Here is a 25,261-nt window from a genome sequence, read left to right on the forward strand (position 1 = left end):
ATGGTACGGTAAAAACACATAAAAGTACACATACTCTTGTTTATAGGTATTTTAAAAATTTCTGTCTATATATCATTGTTAACTACCTACTCTGCAGAAGACCAGTAAGATCAGGTAAGTAGAACTAACAGTAAATGATATGCATCTTGATATCTTCTTTTATTTTAAAACATAGAACCTTCACTGGAGGGAAGTTCTTACTGAAGTAACTATAAGCATTACCAGAGTATGGAGTGATTAAAAAGTCCATAAAGTTGCAGAATTTTCCCTGATACATTATTACGTTAGCTTTCAACTTGTACTGTGTAAAATTACTGCTTTTTCTAATACTTTGCTTTGATAACACTGAGTTTTATGTAGATCTGTGTTTTCTCACAGAATCACAGAATCACAGAATGGCAAGTGTCAGAAGGGACCTCAAGGATCATGAATCTCCAACCCCCCTGCCACATGCAGGGCCACCAACCTCCACATTTCATACTAGACCAGGCTGCCCAGGGCCCCATCCACTCTGGCCTTGAACACCTCCAGGGACGGGGCATCCACAACCTCTCTGGGCAGCCTGTTCCAGCACCTCATCACTCTCTCGGTAAAGAACTTCCCCCTGACATCCAACCTAAATCTTCCCTCCCTCAACTTAAAACCATTTCCCCTTGTCCTGCTGTTATTTATCCTTCCAAAGAGTTTACTCCCCTCCTGTTTGTAGGCTCTCTTTAGGTACTGAAAGGCTTCAATGAGGTCACCCTGCAGCCTTCTTTTCTCCAGGCTGAACAAACCCAGCTCCCTCATCTTGTCTTCATAGGGGAGGTGCTCCAGTCCCCTGATCATCTTTGTGGCTCTGCTCTGGACCCTCTCCAACAGCTCTTTGTCTTTCTTGTACTGGGGGCTCCAGACAAGAACACAGTACTCCAGATGGTGCTTCACAAGAGCAGAGTAGAGGGGGACAATCACCTCCCTGTTCCTGCTGGCCACCCCTCTTCTGATGGAGCCTAGGATACTGTTGGCCTGCTGAGCTGCAAGAGCACGCTGCTGGCTCATGTTCAGTTTTCCATCTACCAGGACCCCCCAGTCCTGCTCCGCAGGGCTACTGTCCAGAATTGCTTCTCCCAGTCTGTATACATATCTGGAATTACTCTGACCCAGGTGCAAAACCTTGCAGTTTGCTGTGTTGAACCTCATTAGGTTCACCTGAGCCCATCTTTCTAGCCTCTCAAGGTCCCTCCGAATGGCATCCCTTCCTTCTACCGTGTCAACTGCACCACTCAGCTTGGTGTCATCAGCAAACTTCCTGAGGGTGCACTCGATTCTGTCATCAATGTCATTGGTAAAGCTGGTAAAGAGCACTGGTCCCAAGACAGACCCCCGGTGGGACGCTGCTTGTTACTGGCTCCACCTGGACATAGAGCCATTGATAATCACCCTCTGTATGCAGCCTTCAACCAGTTTCTTATCCATTGAGTGGTCCACCTATCAAATCCACATTTCTCCAATTTGGAGATGTGGTAGGGGACTATGTCAAAGGCCATGCTCAAGTTCAGGTAAATGACATTGGTCGCCTTCCCCTTCTACCTTTGCGTAAAGGGGTCTGTGAATGAGTGCTCAAGAATGAATGGTTTCTGAAGGAAGGAACTACTACAACACAACTAGAAATATTGATTGCAAATACTCCTTGAGCCTTTGTCCTCTGATGTTTTGATGGGAATGTTGTTCTGAAGTGTATATGTTACCTAACTTTTGGCACATAACAGAAATAATGGACAAGCTAGGAAATTACGGTCAATTAGAAGAGAGCAAGAGAAAACAAATCACAGAGGGATTCAGAAGAGCAAAATTAGTACAAGACATTAGACAAGGATAAGAGGTTTTTAGTTGTGCTGGGAAGGTTCAGGTTGGATATTAGAAAAATTTATTCTTAGAAAGTATGGTGAAACACTGGAAACAGGCTGCCCAGGGAGGTGTTGCAGTCACCATAGCTGGAGATTTCACGAACTTACTTCAGAGTTACTGCAGAGTGATCCTCTGAAGCCACACCAACTAAGAGCAGTGGCTGAAGGTGGATATTATTAAGCCTGCAGAAAGTTGTCTGTTAAGGCAAGCCAGCACTAGAAGGAACATTATAGGTCACTTGAGTTTAGGCAAGTCTACATCAGATCAAATTCTGAATCAAGAGTTTTGATTATTTATGCAGTATAATTATGAATGTATAATATACAAGGAAAGAAGTACAAGCATTTAAAAATATAGAATTGTAAATATAAAAGGAGACAACAGTAGCTCCACTAATTGCTAGAAATAAATTCTAAATCAAGAAGACAGTTCATCTCACTATTTTACACAAGTGTAGTTAATAACAATAGTTGAGATACCATTCAAATTAATGCGATGAAGTTAGATTTTCTTTCAATTAAAAATATTTTTCTAGCTGCGCTACTAAGGAAAGGGCTTAGAATACGTTCTAATACAGAGAAATGTTAAAAACTTGTAGACAAAATCAAATGCTAGTCAGTAATTTAAGTTATAATACTGAACATGCTAGTAAGTTCAATAAAAAGCTGTATACGACTTCATGTATTTTCATGTGTGAGTATGTGGATATGGGAGCCTTAAGAAAAAATTTCCACAGGACATTTTCATAACACTAGAATCTGAGGTCAATGTGCTTGGGGTTATTGAATGTGTTATAATGTGTTTATAAAGTGTTTGTGGGTTTTGGTGTGTTTTGGGTTTTTTTGTTGTTGTTTTTTTGGTTTTTTTTTTTTTTTGACAAATAAGAGTGGATTTTAAAGATTCTGGATTAAATAGTAAGCTATCCATTGAAATCAAGGAGATGATTGGTGAATGTGGAAAACACAAGGTGGAGATCTAAGAGCGTTTGTGTGTGAAGCCTTTGTGTGTGAGCATTGCTCTGAGATACAAGAATTTCTAATAACTAATCCACTTTGACATCAATGACAAAAATGCCTCCGAAGATATATCATGAGGGAATAACAAATGAAAGACTGGACTTGTGCTAATTGCGCATTGCTTTGTATTCTTAGATGGAGAAGTCAGAAAAATAAAATACGTGCTGTAGTTCTAAGATGATAGATGTACTGAAGGAGCACTCGAGCTTACTTTCAGTTTCATCATGCAAGCTCAACTTGGGAGTTAGTTTGAATTTTGCTGTTGACTTTAGGTAGTCAGAATTTCCTAAACTCGTCTTATTTATAGAGATGGAAAATCAAGGACTGGTTTTAAGACAGTTTGTCAAGTTAAATATGAGAAGATGATAAAGTCATCAGGACAAGGAAAACTGTAAAGATTCGTTTAAAGGATTTTAAGCTTGTAGCAGACAAATCACTATACCTGTGCCCATGTTTTCCTTTAGAAGAACAATTTGATTTATAAAAATATCAGTCCACATCATTTTCATAGCAAAACGTCTTTTTGCTTGTCTCAAATAGAGTTCTATCTGAAAGTTGAGCCAAATACATGAGTATCACTTTGGTGTGCAAAGATAAATTGGCCAGCATTTGCTATTGAGAAGACTGAACTTATCCACTTAGTAAATTTGCCATAATAGTTAAAGACACTGTTTCCATAATGCACCTTATAACTAAAACACTCCTCTCATGTGTTCTTTTTCTTTTGTCCTCATGTGGCATTTCTTTTTTTTTTTTTTTTTTTTTTTTTTTCCCTTTCTACTCATAATTCTACCAAATTTTAGAGGCAATTGATTAAGACTATAACTCTTGTAGAGGCAGAATTCCTACACACCATGGAGGAGACAGATAGAAATTGCTTTTAATGACTAATGAGATGTCTATGTAATTTTACTATTTTGGAATCCATTCCAGCAACCCATTTTAGAAAAGATAGTCAATTAAACTGGGTAGAACAGATTCTATTAAACTACACAAAAATGCTGGTAGGGAATCTCTGTCCCATTTGAAGGCTATATTGTTTAAAAAATTCTGCTATTCTCACTTATAAATAATCTCAATAAGAACAAAATTAATTAGGAGTTAAAATCCTGCATGCATTATTTCCACCCACAAGTACTTCAGGAATTCCTTATGCATAAGTTTTTAACTGTAAGATATAAATGGTGCTGCTGCTGCTCTGCTGCTAGGCAGAAGTGTTAAGTGCTGACTTTTTTTTTTTTTTTTAACTACAGAATTTCTTTTTTTATTTTTAACCTGTGACAAGGTGCTATAAAACATTAATGTCAGAAGGATTGAGCTTGCTATGCTAATCAGTCTGAAGTGTTCAGGATGACCAGACTATGCTCTTTGCATATAGGGAAGACTTTTAGCAGTCTATAAATACTTAGCAGTCTTACTTATATATAGACTTAGCAGTCTATAAATAATATAATAATATTTTATTATTATATTATCATAAATTAATATAATATAAATAAATATAATAAATTTTATTATATTTATTATTATAAAAATTATACATGTCTGTGCTTCCATTATTTGCAATGTACACTTCACCTTCTCTAAGCCTTCTCTAGGGTTTAACTCATTGTTTCATCTTATTATTCTTTGTCACTGGAACATCAACTGAATAAAATAAAGTTTTTTTTATTTATTTATATTCAATCTGAGAGCTGAAAAGTATGAAAATAAGACCATAATTAATACATCAATTCTGGCAAATGCATATAAAGGTTTGCTATGATTATACATACAGTCTTCAGTGATACAATACATGGCAGGAGAGTGTAATCCTCAAGTATGAAAAAGGCCTTCTTAAAAACTCCAACAATGGACTAAAATCCAGCTCTCTCAAATTTTAACTAATATCATTTGTATTTTTTCAGAATTTAACTGTTAAGGGTATGTGTCAAGTACATACCACCTGCTGAGAATTTGTTAATTCTAAAGTTAATGAGTTCTGCATTAAGAGACAATCAGACTGGAATTAAGAACTCTTTATCTTCCTTTCATTCTCTCTTCTTGCTTTTTGAGTTGGAGGAATCATTATCAGCTGATTCTTACCTGTTGCAGATTATTTTTTATTGTTATATACTGGATTTTGTGTCTGGAAGTCATCTCAATCACACTTTCTGTCTGCTTGTTCTCATGTTTGCCCAAGATGAATGATAGTGCTGCAGATAAAGAGAGAAAATAAAGACTGAGGGAGAGATTTACTAACTTGGAGGAAACCAAAAAGAACTTTAATTCAGCAAAATATTGTAAATATGTTTTAGAAATTGTTCCATTTACAGTATCCTCAATTTGGTAGAGCTATGGAAAAGCAGAACCTACTTTTTTTCAAAACCTGTCATCATTTCAGAAATATAATAAAACTGTTGACTGTTACTGTTTCTAGAAAATGCTAAAGTAATTGTTTCTTAAAATTTAAGAAAAGAATTTCACTACAGAATATTTTTTTGCTGTCCAGGTGGACTTATGCCTGCAATATGCAGACAAGAAAAGAGCTACCATAGAGCTACCATAGACAAACTGGTATCTCTTGCAGTGAACTAAGCTCAGCCTCAAAGGAGCATGTTGAGCTCTCATTATGAATTTCACTATAAAAAGTGATATAGACCAAGAAAAATTATAGCATTCAACTCCCTTAGCCTTCTAAGAAAACTGATGCCAAAATGGAAAGGACAGTGTTTTCTCAGGCAAATAATTTCTCCTTAAGTTTTATGTGATGAAACAAGCAATATAGAACTACCTGTAAATAATTTAAGGTATAATTTTATTCTTCACTCAGGTAACTGATCATTAAGCATCCTGGGAGACTGATAGAAAAGAGGAACTGTTTTTGTAAAATGAATTATGGAGGAAACAGATAAAATTAAGACTTCAACAGTAACAGCTACCTGGACCTGTGCAAGGCCTCTGACACAGTCCCCTGCCACTTCCTTATCTCCAAATTGGAGTGACATGGATTTGAGGGGTGGACTATTCATGGATAAGGAGTTTGTTGGAAGGCCACAGACAGAAGGTTGTGATGAATGGCAGTATCCCTGGTGGAGGCCAGCGATGAGCAGTGTCCCCCAGGGGTCTGTCCTGGGACCAGTGCTCTTCAACATCTTCATCAATGACACTGATGATGAAATTGAGTGCACTCTCAGCAACTTTGCTGATGACACCAAGCTGAGTGACACAGTTAATGTATTAGAAGGAAGGGATGCCGTCCAAAGGAACCACAACAAACTTGAAAAGTTTGCCCATGTGAACCTAATGAGGCTCAACAGCAAAATGCAATGTTTTGCACTTGGGCCAGAGTAATTGTAGATATGTATACAGACTGGGAGAAGAAATTCTGGACAGTAGCCCTGTGGAGAAGGACTGGGGGGTCCTGGTAGATGGAAAACTGAACATGAGCCAGCAGTGTGCTCTTGCAGTTCAACAGGCCAATTGTATCCCTGGCTCCATCAGAAGAGGGGTGGCCAGCAGGGATAGGGAAGTGATTGTCCCCCTCTACTCTGCCCTCGTGAAACCCCATCTGGATTATGTCTAGCTCTGGGGCCCCCAGTACAAGAAAGATGTGGATCTATTGGAGACGGTCCAGAGGAGGGCCACAAAGATGATCAGAGGGCAGGAGCACTCCCACTGCGAAGACAAACTGAGGGAGCTGGGCTTGTTCAGCCTGGAGAAGAGAAGGCTGTGAGGCGACTTCATTCCAGCCTTCCAGTATTTAAAATGGGGTTATAAATGGGAGGGGAACCAATTTTTTGCAAGAGTAGATACCGATAGGACGAGGCAGAATGGTTTTAAGCTCAAGAAGAGAAGTTTTAGATTGGATGTCAGGGGGAAGTTCATCACAGAGAGTGTTGAGGTGCTGGAACAGGCTGCCCAGAGAGGCTGGGGAATGCCCTGTTCCTGAAGCTGTTCAAGACCAGGTTGGATGGGGCCCTGAGCAACCTGGTCTAATACCAGATCTGAAAGTTGGCTCTGCCTGCAGCAGGAGTGTTTGAACTTGATGATCCTTGAGGTCTCTTCCAACCCAAGCCATTCTATAATTCTACGATATGATTCAATGACAGAGCAGACTTTCTTCTGTGTGATACTATCTTTCATGCATTTCAAAAACAAACATAGACTTTGTATGTAAAGTCTTAAGTCGTTTTGACAGCAAGCCTTGCAGAGTAAATAGAGAACAGGGGAATGGTTGGTTGAAATAGGAGATCACAGAGGAAAAGAGGAAAGAAACTGTGACAGATATATGCTGTGATGTTGCCAGGGATATATGTGAGCAGACTCGGATAACTGCCAGGACTTTGCAATAAAACACCATGCACAGGGAATATGTGAGATGAGAAGTCTCATTACATATCTCTGAAAGCCTAAAGTGAAAAAATAGAGCATCCAAAACATCTTTGGATTAGTTTATCTAGTAATTATATCCATCTTACAAGTCAAGCAGCAGCATAATTTCAATACCTAGTAAAAATAATACAGACAATCCAAGTAGCAAAATATACACTATAGGGCCTCATAACAATGTGGGTTTTTTTTCTGGAATAAAATTAATTTCCATCATAAAATCTTTTATGATGCCATGTTTTGGCGTTTTGATGAAAGTAGTGTTAACAGTTGTAGTGGAAACCCTAAGTCAGGGTTTGAACAGTGATTGAGCATGTGGGGGGAAGGCAGAGCCAGCCCAGGGGAGCTCAGGTGTATGCAATGAACCTGAATATCTGGAAGGGGTAGAGCCAGGATCCACCCCTTCCCAAACCTCATGCAAGTCCTGTCAGCAGGGGCATTGGTATCTTACTGGAGATCCTTGTCTATCTGAGACCTTCTGAAGGTAGGTATTTATTTTTTTCTTCATTTCTGTGTCATCAGCTGCTGCGTTTGAGCATATCCTTGCTTGCTGTAGCCCGGGAATTTGCTACGATGTTATTATTGCTGTGCCTTCTGTCACACTGAGCACTATGATAGCACACTAATGCTTAAAGTAGTTCTACTGCTGAGTCAAAGATATTTCAGCTTCTCTCACTGTTCCACAAGTGAGAAACTGGGAGGGGGCAGAACCAGGACAGCTGATCCAAACTGGGTGAAGTGATATCCTATACCGTAAAGCAACATGCAGAGCTATAAAACTGGAGGAAGTTGGCTGTGGGGAAGCTGGTGTATGTCAGAAACTGGTTGTATGTCAATCAGCAGGTGCTGAGAAATTGTGTTTTGCATCACTTGTGATAAATCTCTGTATATACAAAACTACTGTACCTTCTTCTTCTGCCTTCTTAAAGCATCAGCCCATGAGTTTTACCTTTTTCTCATTTTTTCTCTGTGGTGCTGAAATTACTGCCAGGTAAGACAGCAAGACTTGTGTATCCTTGGCAAGCTCTTAATGGTGAAAGTCATCATGAAGGATAACTATAACATTAGGTCAGCTCACCTTGAATGAGGGACCTGTAGTTCAACTGTAGGGGTCACTGATAGCTTTTCTCACTGACTGTGCAGTGATCTGGCTGCAGTAGAGGCAATGATGGGTAGTTTTCTTTTTTTTTTTTTTTTTTTTTAGGTTGTAACTTCTAATGTAACTTACTTGGTATTTTCCTTATATTTCCTCACATTTACTGTGCATTTTCCAGAATTGGGAAGCTAAATCAGATATCATATCTGTTGCTGTTTCCATGGAAATAGAAGGCATTTCTTTTGGAGAAATTTCTGTTCATAAATACCTGAAGGGAGAGTGCAAAGCTGGTGGATGCAGACTCATTTCAGTGAAGAAGAGAGGGACCTGGGGATGTTGGTTGATGCTTGGCTGAACATCAGCTGACAGTGTGTCCAGGTGGCCAAGAGGGCCAACATTAGAAATAGTGTGGCCAGCAGGAGCAGGGAGGTGATCATTCCCCTGTACTCAGCACTGGTAAGGCTGCGCCCGAGTAATGTGCTTTGGGTCCTTCCCTACAGGAAAGACATTGAGGCCCTGGAATGTGTCCAGAGAAGGACAACAAAACTGGTGAGGGTTCTGGAGCACAAGTCTTATGAGGAGCAGCTGAGTGAGCTGGGATTGTTCAGTCTGGAGGAGGGGAGAACTCACTGCACTTCACAACTTCCTGAAAGGAGGTTGTGATGAAGAGGGATTTGGCCTCTTCTCCCAGGCAACGGGCAGGACACAGGGTAATGGCTGCAAGTTGTACCAGAGGAGATCTAGATTAGACATAAGGAAAAACCTTTTCTCTCAGAGAGCGGTCAGGCACTGGAATGGCTTGCCCAGGGAGGTGGTGGAGTCACTGTCCCTGGCAGGTTCAAGAGGGGCCTGGATGAGGAGCTATTGATATGGTTTAGTAGTTTATGGTTTGTAGTAGCAATGGTGATGATCTTGTAGGTCCTTTCCAACCTTGTGATTCTGTGACTGTTGGTAATCAACATGGCTTCACCAAGGGCAAGTCATTCCTGATAGATTTGGTGGTCTTTTATGATGGAGTTAAACCATCATTGGATAAAGGAAGAGCAACTGATGTCATCTACCTGGGTTTGTGTGAAGCATTTGACGCTGCCCTGCATGATATCCTGGTAGCCAAATAGACAAAAAATGGATTTGATGATCATCAAAGTGAAGACCAGTGATGAGTGGTGTTTCTTAGGAATTGGTGCTGGGACTAGTGTCATTTAACATCTTGTAGGCGACATGGACAGTGGGATCAAATGCACTCTCAGCAGGTTTGCAGATGACACCAAGCTGAGTGGTGCAGCTGACATGCTAGAGGGAAGGGTTGCTATCCAGAGGGACTGGGGCAGGCTTGAGAGATGGGCCCATGCCAACCTCAAGAAGTTCAACAAGACCAAGTGCAAGGTCTTGCATCTGGGCTGGGGAATCCCAAGCACAGGTACAGAATGCCTTGAGAGCAGACCTGAGGGGAAGGATTTGGGAGTGTCAGTTGATGAAAAATTCAATGTGAGCCAGCAATATGCATTTTGCAGCCCAGAAGTCCAACTGTATCCTGGGTTCCATCAAAAGAAGTGTAACCAGCATATGGAGGGAGGTGATTCTGCTCCTCCACTTTACTATCCTGAGATCCCACCAGGAGTACTGTGTCCAGTTCTGGAACCTCCAAAACATGGAGGATGTGGAGTTGTTGGAGTGGTTCTGGAGGAGGGCTATGAAGATGATTAAAGAGCTAGAGCACCTCCCCTAAGAGGACAGGTTGAGAGAGATAGGACTCTTCAGCCTGAAGAAGGCTCTGAGGGGACCTTTTAGCAGCCTTCCAGTAACTGAAGGAGGCCTACAGGAAGGCTAGGGAGGAATTTTTTGAAAGGGTATGTGGTGAGAGTATGATGGGAAATGGTTTTACACCAGAGGAGACTAGACATTAGGAGAAAATTCTTTACTGTGAGGGTGGTGAGACACTGGAACAGGTTGTATATGCCCCCTCTCTAGAAGCATTCAAAACCAGGCTGAATGAGACTCTAAGCAACCTGATATAGAGGGAGGTGTCCCTGCCTATAGCAGGGAGGTTGGAACTAGGTGATCTTAAAGGTCACTTCCAACCCAAACCATTCTATGATTCTATCTCCAGTATTGCCAGAGTGAGCCATTGGCACTACTTACAGTTTGTTTTTTTTTTTTTCATAGGAAATGTTTTCTACAATTTTGTTTTCTGTTCAAAAATGTATAAGATAAAGTGAAATCCTTCAGGTAACTTGATGGAAAAGAAAACGGAAAAAAGGCTGAAGAGTACAAATGTAATAAACCACTGGCAAAACTGAAATAAAAAAAAAAAAGCTTTGGCAAAAATGAGTTGTTCAAGATAGAAATTCAGACTTCTGCGTTTACATTTTAAAAATGCATCCTGTCAGACTGACTGTTTAAAGAAAATTCTCTTACGCAAGTAGCATCTGGAAGATCTGTTCCATTGGCAGCCCAGCACCAGCCCTAAAAGACTGTGAACAGTTATGTATATGCTCATAAATTATGAGTCTCTATGTGCTTATGGATGGCATATAATCCTTATGTTAATCACTGGAGCAAGTAAGTAGACCTGAAAATCAGCAAGATTGTCCAAAACAGTGAATGTAAATAATTTATGTAAAGAAAATATGTTTGCATCTTCAGACATCATTTCCAGCTCACTGAATACTGAGTTAATTAATTCAGTGGGAAAATCCTCCTGTAAACAGGCAATACTGAAATAAGAAAAACAATTAAAGTCAGGTTTAAATACATCAATATTCTGTTTGTTGCTATTAACATCTTTATGAATTCAGTAAGATGCTTCAACAAACACAGGCCATGTCCTGTTTTACACCACTTTTTTGCATATGCATTTGGAAAAGGCACTGTCACATTCTCTAACTCGATGTTTCCATCAAGCAGTAAAAAGCTGTGGTCAGTGCCCTTAAAGGCTGTTTGCTCTCCAGGTGGGACCTTGCCCTGTTCCCTATCAGCAAACTAAGCAGCAGGATGGAAGTTGGATTGAAATACTGTCTCAGTAATTTCTCTTTTAAAACTCATGATTCATTTCATTCTTTTTGTTTAAAACGCTGTTTTTACCTGTTTTATTATTTTTATCTATTAAATTAAACAATGTACTGTGTGAACACCCACATTTATTCCCTTAATAGTTTGTGGAGTAGGTACTTATATAAGTCATGCTATATGTGTCAGACAACTCGAGTAAAATGCAGTTCCTTCTAGCAACATCAGATTTTCATTATCAATTCTAAGGAGTACATATATCTAGCCAGAATGTAGATGTTGGAACTTAAGTAAGAGGTCTATCTCATTGCTCTACAATTTGTTGAGAAGAAATGGAGATGGAAGTGCTGATCTTTTCTCCCTGATAGCCAATGATAGGATGTGTGTAAATGGCACAGATCTGCAGGAGGGAAGATTCAGTCTGGGCATCAGGAGAAATCTCTTTACCATGAGAGTGGTCAAACACTGATACAGGTTTCCTAGAGGGTGTTTGATGTCTTGTGCCTATCAAGAAGCATTTGTACAGTGCCCTCAAATAATATGCTTTAACTTCTGGTTAGACTTGAATTGGTAAGGCAGTTGGATGATATTTGAAGGTATCTTTCAATCAAACTATTCTATTCTTAATTCTGTCTTTAGTTCACATGCAATATATGCTCATACATATATACATAGGTGTGTATATTCTAAAATTAAAAAAATAATAATCCCTTTCACCAGTTTGCTGTCAAATAAGGATATGACCTTTTAGCGGTACGTACAACTGAATCCCATGCATGTTCCCATTACAAGTAAACATCATACTTTTCTGCCATTCTTTATATGCAATATGAAAAGATTAGTCTTTAAGTTGCAGGATGAAATGATGACTTTAGGATATTCTTTTCAGTCCAACACAATTATTTTCTAGAACTGGAGAATGTAATTAAAAGACTTGTATGGTCATTGGGCTTTCCAAGATGATAGAATTTCAAATCTTACTAGAAAAAAAGGGATGCTCAAACAACAGAAGATAAGGTGTGACAGAAGATAAAATTTTCATCTTATCTAGTTTGGGTCTGAAGAATTACTCTGTAGAATTTCTTGTTTGTTTCCTTTCCTTCTCTTTGCAATATCACTTGACTTTAGTAGCTACCTCAGTGACTCTACTGCTTAATATTTTACTAATGCATGTGGTAGAATGTTATTTAATTTAATATGACTTCTGTTTGCCTTCTATACAATTGTTTTGTCGATGAGTATTCCCCCAACCTCTCTATTGTGGATAGTCATTGATGTGTTTCATACGACATTTGCATGGAAAACTTTATTTGAAAGTATTCTGATCAGAAGATATTTTATTTTTAATGGTAGTGTTACTTCTGTTCTTTTTTACCTGAGTCCCATGTTTTCCAGTGTTACAATTTTGCAAATCAGTGTTTCATTTCTCATTTGTATTAAACACTACTTGCATGCAGCAGAACTCCACGTTCATATTGCTGTTACATAATAAATACTACTATTCAGCATAACATGATGGCACTGGGGAGTTTATACTATTAGGTATTCAGTTATTTGAAAAAATAAAGTTCACAAGTGTTTCTGAAAATAGTATAAAAGGAAAAAATTCTCCTGCCGCAATCGATGTACAGTAAGTCTAGATTTTTTGTTGTCTCTGTGATTTTTAGTTTCTACTTTTTTAAGAGCTCAGACAATTAAAATCTTCCTAAATAAGCTTGAAAATAAATTAAACGACCTCATAATTAATGCATATATGCACACACATAAACATATTGCTTTTCATATCTATATAATTATCCAAATATCAGTGTTCACAGATGTAATCATTTTGTAACACTGAAATATTAAAAAGCAAAATAAACACAAATAAATAAAACTAGCAATATTCTTTACTATAGGCTTTATAAACATTTTGTAACACTGGGAATATATTTGTAAATAAAGAAGCTTCTGTAGGCAAAGTTTCTGTACAGAGCGCTTCTTGACAATAGGTCTTACTGACAATGTTGTCTCTTCTGTTATTTTTTTCATTTTTAAAGAGCACTCTTAGAAGATAAAGTGGAAATTTACCTGTTACTCAGCAATCCTTCACAATTTCCTAAGCTGTTATCCATGTGTGAATCAGGAAGGATTTAGAAACAAGACCACAACTCTGATTTTCAAGTGGCTGCTTAACTCTATCTATGTTATCTAATTAGCAGGAACGTTGTTCATGTTTTTGAGTGTGTTTTTTTTTTTTTTTCTTGTTCTGCTACTACTTTATATACATAATTTGCTTGAACAGTGGTTCATTGGAAGATTGTCATTGTGCGAATCAGAATGCTTGAGTCTTGTGTTACTATATGAGAAACTGAAATTATACCACTCTTTATTATTTTTTTAATTGTTTGATTATTTTTTTTTCCTACCAAAAAATTCAGTTTCAGTATTCTGAGTGGTTTGTTTTCATATATTTAGGATCATCTTTGGTAAATGACTAATGTCTCCTTTTACACTTACCTTCCCTCATTCTTCAGTACTGGAAAGATATAACAGAAAATGTGTTTCTGTTCAGCTTTTGACATCTTCTATTTTTCTCCACTCTTTGTGCTAAGTGCTATTAGAAACCCTGAGAGCCTTCATGATGTATCAGCCCTTTCACTTCTGGATTTTTGTTAGCTATGCTCCTTGTGGTCTCTAGGGCAATAATAACATAGTTCCCCCATCTTCACTCTGCGGTCTGTTTTATTTCTGAAGATAATAAGTCTGACCATCTATCCTGCTTGTGCAGTGTAGTCATTAAGATTATTATATTTTTTCATTATGTATGTTCTGTTGCTTGGTTTCCTTTACCCCGGTCTGAAGGAATTTCATGACATTTTATTTCTGACAGCATTCCTTAATCCTTGTGTTCCCCAGCTATTTCTAGTCTAAGGGATCAAATCTCCCTTTATCTCTCTCACTGTCATTGTGAGATTGGAAAAGGGTATTGTACGTGAACTGAAGAATGTTTTGTGGGACACCAGGAAAGCCCCAGATTCCAACACGAAGCACTTTCTGGAGAATGGGGCTGGGACACAGGCCTGTGGTGGTGCCTGGCACAGGGGGGACCCATGGTTTGGTAGGGCAGGGCTTCTATAAGTTTCTCAGTACTATTGCTCATTATTATTCACATGAACAGTGGGGTTGAGTGCACCCTCAGCAAGTTTGCAGACCACACCTAACTGTGTGGTGCAATTCACACAATAGAAGGAAGGGATGCCATGCAGAGAGTCCTGAACAGGCTTGAAAAGTGAGCCCATGTGAAGGTGATGCATGAGGGTCAGGGCAATCCCGAATATCCAGTGGCTGCCTTGAAAATGATATCCCCTATTTTATTATCTTGACCCACAACATCAGGGGCAGTGGTTGGTGGTACGGCAGTAGAAGTTGAATCTTCTCGCCAGTATTCTGTTGAATTCTGTTGCTGTGAGACAGATGGCAGCAGAGGAGCTTTTCTAGCCAGTTGAAGGAAGTGATAGCGATGCTCTACACTGCACTGGTGAGGCCTTACCAAAAGGACATAAAACTACTACAGAGTGTTCAAAAGAGAGCTTCAAAGATAGTGATGGTCCCTGGAGGGCAAGATATATCTGAGGAACTGCCAAGGCCCCTTTGTTTGCTCAGCTCAGAGCAGAGGAGCTGAGGGGAGGCCTCATGGCAGCTGCAGCTCCTCACAGGGGGTGGAGGGCAGTGCTGAGCTCTGCTCTCTGTGACAGCGACAGGACCAGAGGGAACGGTATGGAGCTGCATCAGGGGAGGGGCAGCTGGGGGTTAGGGAAAGGGTCTGCAACCAGAGGGCGGTCAAACTCTGGAACAGGCTGCCCAGGGCAGTGATTATGGCACCAAGTTGCTGGAATTCAAGGAGCCATTGGACAGTGCTCTCAGACATGTGCTGTGATTTTTGGGTGGTTCTGTGCAATGTTTTAATACTGCATATACTTCGTGATCTCTAATCTTGAAAGTAAGTATGACTTCACGGATAAGATTCTTTATTATCTGGTAGCACAAATACAGGTTCCAAAAGGTTTTTAAAGGTGTACTACTAGTATTTACTGGGAGATAGTCTTCTAAAGAATGTTAGTCAAAGGTTTTCATTTGTCTGCATTTGCTGTTGAAGTCTCAATGTTGCTCAGGCTTTGTGAATATTAAACATCTTTCTAGCATATTTGTTAGTGGTTCTAGGCTTTTAGAATGAAAAGACAGTTCATAAAGTTGATACACTTTCTTGCTTTTAGTTTTCTATGCCTAGCAACACTGAGCTGAGAATAAAAGCAACAATTTCTCAGTTAGTTACAAAAGAAGTAATAAATCTTTTACCTAGTAAAACTTCATATCTATTCTATTTTATATAAATGTTGATTTAATAGTTTCTTCTGCTGTAAAGAGGAACAAAAAGAAAACAGAAGTCATGCAATCATTCATTTCACTCTTGGTGACGAAAACCTTTTGCCATCATACTTGTTTAAGAGTTTAAATTCTGATTAAACATTGATTAAAAAAAAAATACTGGAGTGCTTATGGAGAGAAAACAGTAGAGTGGTTATTTAAAAAAAAAATAAAAAAAATCAGCTATTTGAAAATTAAGTGGCGACATGGGGTGAGCAGACCAAGAGTCTGGCATCACAGTAATCATGAGTTTAATCACAGTTTAAAGTGGAGCATGTTACCAAGGACCCTACAGATTATGGCCAGTGGATAACATTAACATGAGAGGGAGAAATTAGTACATGAAGGCAAAATAACTGACAGTCAACAACGTTAAGATCTGGGAAAATGACCTTTGTATTAGCACTATGAAGTAAAATGATTTGCAAAAAAAAAAAAAAAAAAAGGTAAGAATGCAGTGCTGCAACCCAAGTGTAGCATAAATGCTAAGTCATGGCTTCAAACAGTTATTGAGCACCTGGTGGGGAAAAATAGGGCCAACTCTGGGAGTTCTGCTGCATGCAATGCACCTGAGTGGCCAGAAGGTGCAGAGATAGGATCCACCCCATCCCAGACTTCCTTCAAGGATTGGCGGTGGAGGTGAGGGCATCTATTGCTTGAGATCCCTGACTACTTGAGGCTCTTCCTTCATTTCTGCATCCGCAGCTGCTGCATTCAGGCTTGTTCTCATTTGCCAAAGAATTTGGTGTCCCGCTATTATTGTGGTACTTTCCATTCCATTGTAGCATTACACCAAGACAGTTATCAGAGAAGAAAAGATATAAGCTGTCAGTTTTTTCTTTTAATCACTGTAGACAACTGTGTTAAACAAAAAATATGGTAAATCTGTCAGTGTGAATCTTCAGACACTGTACCTCAAGTGGGTGTAGATTTCTTGATCTATACCTATATTTTAATCTTCAAGATTAAACTTCTTGAGAATAATCTTTTATGTAACTGCTTCTTTGAGATATAGTTTCAACCTAAACACACAGAAGGCTAACTAAGAACTTTGGTTTTAAATACATAGTACCAGAATAAAAATGCAGTATTTTTCATTATATAAACTTCAACTGAAGCTGCATTATTTGTGACAGCAACTCAAAAACTGACAAAAAATCTGTACCACAGAAGAAATAACTTGCATTTTTTTATGTGTATTAGAGTTAATTGCTACTGTTCATTCAGTAGCAATACCTGACTATCATCATTCCATAGCTGAATGGGAATGTTATTATTCCTAACAACTTAAAATAGATGATAAAAAAAAAAAAAAAAAAAAAAAATATTATTGCTGAATGAAAATCTGTGGAAGGTCAGATGTTGACTGAATATTTTCTGAAATACTGCAAAGGAAAGAAATAATAAAAGATTTGCCTTGATAAAAGTTATGAGCACATTACACTTAACTCTCAGTGGAAGTCTTTTAAAAATTTAGTGGCAGATTTGATACTTTTACATCAGAAACTGTCTGATGGACCTCTTGTATCCAATGATGAAACATCAACTGCAGACTGGTTCTGAACTGAAATGGAGTAGTTATAAAAATCTCATACTGTAAAATCTCTTTAAAACTCTTCACGGAAGTTGGACAACCAAAAGTGAATATGGTAGGGAGAACCAACTGCAGCCATGATCGTGTGCACTGGGAAAGATTACCATTATTATATACATCATAGATCATTTAAATATTTCCTGTAATACTCACAGTTTTTCTTTCTACTGTTCTCAGATTTTGTGTTTATGAGTAGGATAGAGTGAGGAATGATCTAGTTTAGGTTTGAGAGAGCTTACGAAGATGCTTCTTCTCTGACCTCTGTTCATATCCCAATTTTGCATTGCAGAAAGTAAAAATTTAAATATTTTCTCTCAATAGTAAAGTAGTAGTTAGTAGAAAGTATCTAATGGCAAGCTCTCTGAATTGGGATAAATGCTTTCCACTATGCATTCATTAAATGTCACTTATCGTCTTATTATCTTACCATAGAATTCTCAGAGTTGGAAGGGACTTCTGAAGGTCATCTGGTCCAGCTTCCCTGAAAAAAAAAAACCCAGGGATATTCACAGCTAGACCAGGTTGACCAGGGCCTCATCGAGCCTCACCTTCAAAGTGTTCAGGGACGGGGCTTATGCTGCATCTCTGTGCAGCCTGTTCCAGTGCCTCACCACATTCACTGTAAAAGACTTTTTCCTTGTAACCAACTAAAGTCTATCCTGTTTAAGTTTTGAAAATATTTTCCGATGTCCTTTTACCACAGACCATGATAAAGAGTTTGTCTCCTTCCTTCTAATAGCCCTCCTTTAGGTACTGAAAGACTGTTATCAGGTCACTTTGGAGCCTTTTCCTCTCGAGGCTGAACAGCCCCAGCACTTCCAGCCTGTTCTCGTATAAGTGTTCCATCCTTTGTATCATTTCTGTGGCCTCCCTTTGGATGTGCTCCAACAGATCCATGTCTCATCTATATTCCACACCTGGATGCAGTACTCTGAGGCCTTACCAGCGCAGAGTGGGCAGGGTCACTTCCCTCAACCTGCTGGCCATGCATCTTCTGGTGCAGCCCAGGATACAGTTGGCTTTGTGGGTTGTGAGGGCACATTGCTGGCTCACATGTAGCTTGCTATCCAACAGTAACCCCAGATCTTTTTCAGCAGGGCTGTTCTCAATCCTCTCATCCCCCAGCTTGTATTGGTACTGGGGGTTGCACTGACCCAGGTGCTAGACCTTGCTCTTGGATTTGTTGAACCTCATGAGATTCACCTGGGCACACTGCTCAAGCTTGTCTAGGTTCCTCTGGATAGTATCTAGTGTGCCTACTGCACCCCACAGCTTGTTGTCATCAACAAGCTTGCCGAGGGTACACTTGACATCACTGTCAATGTCACTGATTAAGATACTAAAGCTCATTGGTCCTACTACTGACCCCTGGGTGTCAGCAATCTCCGTCCAGACACTGAGCCATTGACCACTACTCTCTGGACTTGATCCTGAAGCCATTTTTTTGTCCACTAAACAATCCACTTATCAAATCCATATATTTTCAATTTGGAGAGAAGGATGTTGTGAGGTACTGTGTCAAAGGCCTTACTGAAGTTGAGATAGATTACATCAGTTGCTCTTCCCTTGTCCATTGATTCAGTGATATCATCATGAAACACCACTAGCTTAGTCAAGCAGCATTTGCCCTTGGTGAAGCCATGCTCATTCTCCTATATCACCTCCCTGCCTTCCATGTGCCTTAGCATAGCTTCCAGGATGATCTACTCCATCGTGTTTCCTAGCACAGAGGTGAAACTGATAGGTCAGAAGTTCCTGGGGTCATTCTTTCTACCGTTGTTAAAAATAAATGTTGCGGTGTTGCCTTTTTTCCAGTCCCCTGGGACTTCACCTGATTGCTATGGCTTTTCAAATATCGTTAAGAGTGGCTTGATTACTACATCAGCCAGTTCCATTAGGACTCTGGGATGCATCTTATCAGGACCTATAGACTTGTGGATGTTCAGATTCCTCAGGTGGTCACAAACCTGATCTTCACTTACAGTAGGAAGGACATTGTTTCCCTGATCCACTCCTAACAAACCAAATGTTTGAGGGCTGTGAGACAAGCAGTTATCAGAGAAGACCTAGAAAAAAAATTAAGTACTTCAACCTCCTTGCCTGTTGTTACCAGTCTTCAAAATACACTTTATTTTTTTTTTAAGTTTAAACTCAGAATATGTTGTGGTCAGAAGTTTACTAAAAAATGCAACTGTATTTTTTTTTTTCCTGTGGTAATTCTAAACTTTCACAGGAGCCTAACCATTTCAACATTCAGTTTGCAGATATCTTTAAGGATCGTGTGTCAACAACATGTAAAATACATATTTAATTCCATGTAACACTGACTTCACATATATTTCACTAATTGCTTAAAGCTAGTTATCCAGATAAAATGAAGAAGTATAACAACATATTTCACAAATAGTGCTTTTTCTTTTCTTTTTTTTTTTTTTTTTTTTTTTGTTACAGCCTGGTATGGTGTCCTGCTTTGAAAGATGTAATCTGTGAAGCCTTCAGAATTGTTTTTTGTTTGAAGTGATTTTTTCTGAGAAATCCTAAAGTTAAAAGTACTTTGGAATATGGAATGGTTTCTTTATATGAAATCAAGACATGAGAATCACAAAAAAGCAAGTTTATATGTGTTCTTATTAAATAACTTTTTTATTATGTTGTGTAAATAGTTTTGCTTGAATGCGGGGGATCCAGAATTTGGAATACTGAATTTCTCATCTCCGTTCTACTTTTCATTCTCTCTCTGATTCTTTTTGAATGATCAGTTCAGAGGAAAACTGGGGGAAAAAAAAAGAAGATAGAGCAACATAAATAAACTCATTTTTTTTCCCCTCCAATCTGTACGTTTAAAACCAACCAAAAAGCACAGTTGCAGAAAGCATTTATATTTCTGTAGAAGTGTTAAAGCATGTTTTATATATGAAATATACACATTTTATATATATTAAATGCATGTAGGTGTGTATATCTATCTGTATGTGTGTGTATATATATATATATATATATAGTAGACTGTAAGTGTGGGGAGGTGTTTAAATTTAAATCATCCTACTATCCAACCTTTATATAAAAATGCAAACAAATCTTGAATAAATATAGGAATTATAGCAACTTTTTGAATTTTTTTTTTTTTAATGTGCGAACTAGGGAAAACTTCTCCAAGTGCCTGCAAATTTTGTAGTTGTTTATCTTCAAGACTGAGACCTGAAGAGTGGGTTTACTTGCCCATGTCAAGTGCTTTACTGAACTCTGAGTCTGGAGGCATCATCCAACAGACCAACTTTATAGCAGATCACTTCAAACGTTTTCTCAGTATCTTACAGATGTCCCCTTGCTAAGGATAACAAAGGAAAAAGGAGAAAAGAACTAATGTTTTCATTTAAATATTACCCTGTATCTGTTAAAAATTGTGCATCCTATTTCTTGAACAGCATATTTGTTTCTAAAATTTTCTCCACTGAGGAGCTGAAATAGAAGCTGTCTAAATGAAAACTTATATTTTCCATTCTGTCTTTACAGTTCTTTGCAATAAATTCAAACCTACTTACAAAGGTTCAGTAAAAACGTCATCACTAATTATGCATTGCAGCTTTTATTAATGAAATAACTATGATCATCTGATGACAGGCATCTCTGATGTAACATTAATTTATCCTCACTTTGAATAGTCTAAGGGGAGAAATCTTGCAAAATAATAGGGCAGGAAACTTAAAATGCTCTCTAGATGGAATTATATTTTAATCATTTTTTTCAGATGATCTTTCCATCTCCAAGGTAAAGCCTGTTTACATCCCTAAGCTCAAGTTATTCCCGTCTGCTGTTTTATTGTCCTCTTTTTGCCTTAATCAGGTGTTGGTCTCTGCAAACTAAAGAGAAATAGTCTTCCTTTCTTCTTCATATCCCATTTTAATAGCAAGTTTAGGACTCCCAGTTTCCTTTCATTTACAGAAAATGTTTCTTCTGTAAATTTATGAAGGCCAACAAACAATGTGTAGATAGGTAAAGACAAAATATTCAAGTTTATCTGCTACACTTCTAAATCTGTGTTGTTAAGACTAAGCAAGTGTGGAGCTGGTATATTTTGTTTAGTTTTATTTTTCTTCCAAGCTTTCCCCCAGAATATTTTTAATGAATACGTAATATAAAACAGAACACCTGACAAGGAAGGGGAAAAGTAAGCATTTGAATCTTGCTGCTTACTTGTTTATCTTTTGGAAATAACTAATGAATAAGAATGACTTGTGCTAACTGCTATATAAACATAAAAACATAATTTAGCTGCAAAGAGATTTGCTAATTGACAAGACATAATCTGAGTGAGGAACCAATAAAAGCTCATTACTATCCTTCAGTATATGATAGCTGGAAATACTGGGAAGCCCAATGTATATATATTAGCTGCTTTATTTCTAACAGCTTTAAGGTCCTCCATTAAATAAAGGGTATTGTTTTAGACCAAAAAAGGGGATGACAGCTTGGTAATGGTTCCACATAAACCTCCCTGTTTGATTATCACAAAGAAATAGGTAGAATGTCAAGTACATCAGAGTGAATGCATATGTGCATACAAATGAGGAAAAATTAAGTTTCTATAAAAGTTAAATGTGTGAGACAGCTGCAGCTATAAGGTAGAGATAAGTTGAATCCCTTCAGGCATTCTTTAAGCAAATACTTGCGGTGACTCACAGTTTATGATACTGTGAACTTGAACTATCTTCAAAATAAGAGATCTCTTGATATTTCTCATGTTTTACAATTGCTTCCGCAGAAAACCATTTTTTTTTAAAAAAAAGCTTTTCTCTATAGAGTTCAATATGAATATCCCACCTGTTCATGCCTCAACTGAAGTCACAGATATGATTATGACAGTAGTAGCTCTATAGATTACAAAATCAAATTAAAAAATGCATACCCAAGAAATAGAAGACATGCATTTGTAAAAAAACATGCATTATGAAAGCATATGCACTTCTAGTTGCAATACTTTCTGTTAGCCAGAGTAGTATTGTTGCTGTGGTCATAACAGAATTTGCCTCAAGTTCCTAATCTGCTTATTCACCAATCCACATTATACCGTGTGGTACTTCTACCTGAGTCTTCAAGTATAATGCATGAGCTGAGGGGCAAAGGAAATAATAGTTTTTTGCAGTTGGTAACCCTCAGCATTTTCATGCCCTTGACTTATCTGTTACCTCTTTTTCTTGAAAGTTAACCTTAGATTTCCTTTTTAAACAAATCTCTAAACATCATTTCCAATGCTGTTAATCGAGCAAAGTATCTAGAGGTTGAAGACTAAACGTGTTAGATATAGTGTATATTTAGTAACAGGAAAAAAAAAGTGTTATATGCATATGTTAGCATTACGAATGCACTAAGCTATGCATTTTTAAAATCTTTCTCCACAGTGACAAAATACAGTGGTGTTTATGTAGAAGAAAAGAAAAATAAGAAGGATTTACACCTTCTCCCATTAATAAAAAAAAAAAAAAATGTATTCAACAGACTGCATGCACCACATTTTGGAAAGCTCCTATCTCTCTAGGAAACTTACAACATTGCTACCTTTATAAGAAATAAAAGCTAGTTAGGCTAACTATGGGACTTTGTTATTCAAAACCAGCAAGACTTAATCAGTTGGATTGGCTTAGAGGGTGAATCTCATTTACATAATATGCTGATTTTCTCTGCATTAAGCATTTAGTTGTAAAGACCATTTGTTTTTGTGGTGCTACAGGCATTCATTCATTTTTAGCATGCTTATAATCTAGGTATTGTTGTTACAGCCTATACTAAGAAACGGCGTACTTACTAATAAATTATGATTTTCTTTCTTCTGCTCAAGAATTTGTTCTTCCTAATGAGATCTCCACATAATGAGCTTACTTGAAAAACAAATAAACAGGGAAGCAAACAGTATCAAGTATTTCTAGTGTGATTAGCTCTATAAGTAACTGAAATATGAACAGAGGTGTGTGACAGATTGAAATGAAACTTTTTAAAGCAGAAAAATCTGATATGTCCTGAGGGCAGGTGTTATTGCCATCCATATCAATTATTTCAAGGAAGTGTTTATAAAAAGAATTCCAAGAAGGTGAGATTGAAAAGAGGAATTTCGAAGTTAGATATTTTAGTAGGACCAACTATCTCATCCATATTCAAGTTTGTTGTTATTCTTAGGTATACAGTTGATGGGTACTGTCCATTCAGTCTGAGAACATTGAGAACCATAAATTTGTTGAAAGTTGTAGTTAGTGCAAGGTCAGGATAGTTTTGAATAATAAAAATAAATTTTAGTTGTAAACTGAGAGTTTGATAGATGAACATGGTTTGTAACACCTATTGAAGCTGAGTGAAAATATTTGTAAATAAATATGACAGGAATACCAAACAGGGAGAAGACCTACTTAAACTAAACATCACAAGTAGAATAAGCAAAATCGGGTAAAATTTGTTACCGATACATAATGGATACAGAAATGAACATTTTTGTAGAATGGGAAGTTAGTTGTTTGAATATTTGGTATTCCTGTATGGAGCTCATTTCAGCCTGGGCAAGTGATTCTATAAATTATGTTAATCTATGAGCAATAGTAACAGCCTTATCACTGACAAATTCCATTTGGAGCCAAATACTTTCAGCAAGTATAATTTTAGAAAAATAATTGGCTGGGTAACTAGTGCTGATATATTTTTTAAGACCTCACATACTTCCTTTCTTACCTGCAGTTATACTCATGGCTTTTGAAGATTTTGTGTCTTTGAACCTTTCAACTAGCTCTTCAGAAATAAATTTTAAGTATGTGACATAACATGTCAACTATAAAAATAGTCCTGTTATAAGTTGTTTATCTTCTCAACTAAACTTTGTTTAGTTGAGAAGTAGCAAACTGTACTCTTGATAGAAGCTACAGTTTGCTAAGTGTAATTTCTGATGTGGTTGATTTCCCAAAACTTCCTTTACTGTCTACTGTGCAGGCTACTCTAAAAATGGATGCTCTTTAATTATAATTTTTTTTTTTTCTCCCAGTTTCCTAGGATGAAAAGTTAACACCAAAGGATTTCTTCAGGAATAGTATGAAGAAGGGTAAGTGATTTTACTCGTTGTTTTACATTATTGTGCTGTAATGCTTTCTGTCATGGTGACCTTCATACGCTGAAGAAATTTATTCTGCATAAAGAAAAGGCATTTCTTTCTCAGTTTCCTCCAGACTATCACAATCAGAACACTTTTCCAAACTTGAATTGAAACTTGCTTCTGAAACAGATTATTGATCAATATTTGTGTACTCCAATGTCAAAATTTTGGGGTTTTTGTCTCTCTTCTAGCCAGGATGATAATGGGTCTGTGGTATCAATTGCACATTTTCCCTGAAACATCCTACGTGAGATGGTGGCTTTGAATTAAATGCTTATGCTTCATGAAAAATACATGTAATTTTTCTGCAGACTTAGGTCATTTGAAGAAAATGCTATTTGCCAGACACTGGGAAGATTAGAGGGTTCACATTTTGGGCAAATGATTTGAAACAAGCAAGATTCAATTTATGGACAGTATGCTAAAACACTGGATCCTAAGACTGAAATAAATTTCCTATTGTATGTGCTGATTAGTTTGGCAAGAAAAATTAGAATAACTCCAACATATTCTAAAGACACTCTCTTTATGAGGTGCTGGCTAATAAGCCCTTTCCTTGTTATTGATTACATTTTATATCTAAATATAGAACATGAGGAATAACGTCCTGACAGCTAAAATTATTACAGTACAAAATTTACCTGCAACTGAAAAGCGTAGCTTTAAAATACTGTCATTGTATTCTTGATAGAAGGTTTTTGTGGAGGCCAGTAACAGATACTCCAGAGATCACTACTGGTTTCTGTCTTGTT

Source organism: Lagopus leucura, unplaced genomic scaffold (genome assembly GCF_019238085.1).
Source record: "Lagopus leucura isolate 7727_CA_CO unplaced genomic scaffold, USGS_WTPT01 Super-Scaffold_100002, whole genome shotgun sequence".
Lineage (NCBI taxonomy): Eukaryota > Metazoa > Chordata > Aves > Galliformes > Phasianidae > Lagopus > Lagopus leucura.